Genomic DNA, 1,672 nt, shown 5'->3' on the forward strand with positions numbered 1-1,672 from the left:
ATCAAGAGGTGTCCTTTTGGCCTTAAACCTATTTGGAAGGAGTGGAATGCTCCAAAGTCTGTAAGAATAATGATGCGCAGCAGCCCAATTCTGTGCGCATTTGCTCAGAAGTAAGGATCGGAGGTTTCAGTGGGACATTCGTGCCTCTTGAAAACTGGCGCAGAATTATTCTTGATGTATGTTATCCAAGATCTAAAACAGAATTGCAATCCTCCAGATCCAGATGAAATAAAAAACCCAAAATGCATTGTTCAGGGCCTGTTTCTGAGGTTCAACAGCATCGAGGGGCCCATCAGATCCATCTGTGTTTAAAAGTAATTTTTATTATCTATGCAAATGCATAATACAGATTCCACTACAAAGGATTTACCCTAACAAATCCATGCAAATGCATAATACAAACCCCAATACAATTAATTCACCTAAACAAATCCATGTCCTCCTTATGTCTTATCTTCCCAAAGCCACCCATATACACAAAAATCATAACTTTATTACGGTCAAAGACCAGTAAATGAGAGATAAAATAAGACATATAACAAACTACTCAGCTATCCTAACCAAGGCCTGAATGATCTGGGGAGTTCTGGGAATTGTTGTCCCAAAAGTAACTTTTCTAAGCAATGGGAAGAGGATTGAAGGGGAAATAAATCTATCGTCTCCCCATTAGACTTACATGAAAGGGACAGAGAAAAGTCACTCTTAAAATGTATGGTATCTTCTGAAGAAGAACAAGGTTCAAAATGTCTTGCCTTCTCCAATACAGGATAGGAATGTCCTTTATGAACTTGCTCTGCCATCTAGTGGGTTTAAGATATCAGATTCAATCCCTGGATGTTGTTGTTGTGTCTCTTCAAGTCATTTAAGGTGAACCTATCATGGGGTTTTCTTGGCAAGGTTTGTTCAGAGAGGGTTTGCCATGGCCTTTCTCTTGCGGCTGAGATTGTGCGACTTGCCGAAGGTCACCCAGTGGGTTTCACGGCCGAGCGGAGATTCGAACCCCGGTCTCCAGAGTCATAACCCCAAACCACTATGCCATGCTGGCTCTCATCTTTGCTTAAAGCAAGGATGGGAATCAGGTAGCTTTGCCAGGTCAGACAAACTGGATCTCAAAGGCAAGTAGCCTCTTATCTTGCAAATGGGATTTAAAGTTGACTTCCTGGACTGGATCTTGACCAAATGCAGGGCTACAACTAACAGTATCCAAATCTTTCTTTCTTTCTCTCTCTCTCTCTCTCCTGTATTATTTTTAATACCTTTGCCTGATCAGGAAGCCAGCGGAGCTTCGAAAAGCTTGCAACATGTATACTGTGCATTTTGGTTGCCCCAATAAAGGTATCACTCTTGCATGGATTTTGGGGGATGTTGTACTTTGTTCTAACTGTGGTTTATACTCACCATTGTGGTCCACAAAATAAATGTGCCCCGAAGTATATCTGAGGGTGCTTTGCACCGCCTTATTATGCAATAGTAATGCTGTTATTATGCTCATCCTCTGGTAAATAATGACTATTTCTGTCAATGGTTGCAATGTCCAAATCTCCTTCCTTGGCAAAACAATGAGCTCATTGGAAGATATTATGCTATGATGGCCAGATACAGTGGTACCCCGGGATACGAAAGCACCGCCTTACGAAATTTCCGGGTTACGAAAAAAATCAATAGGAAAAAA

The sequence above is a fragment of the Sceloporus undulatus genome, chromosome 6 (genome assembly GCF_019175285.1).
Source record: "Sceloporus undulatus isolate JIND9_A2432 ecotype Alabama chromosome 6, SceUnd_v1.1, whole genome shotgun sequence".
NCBI classification, from domain to species: Eukaryota; Metazoa; Chordata; class Lepidosauria; order Squamata; family Phrynosomatidae; genus Sceloporus; species Sceloporus undulatus.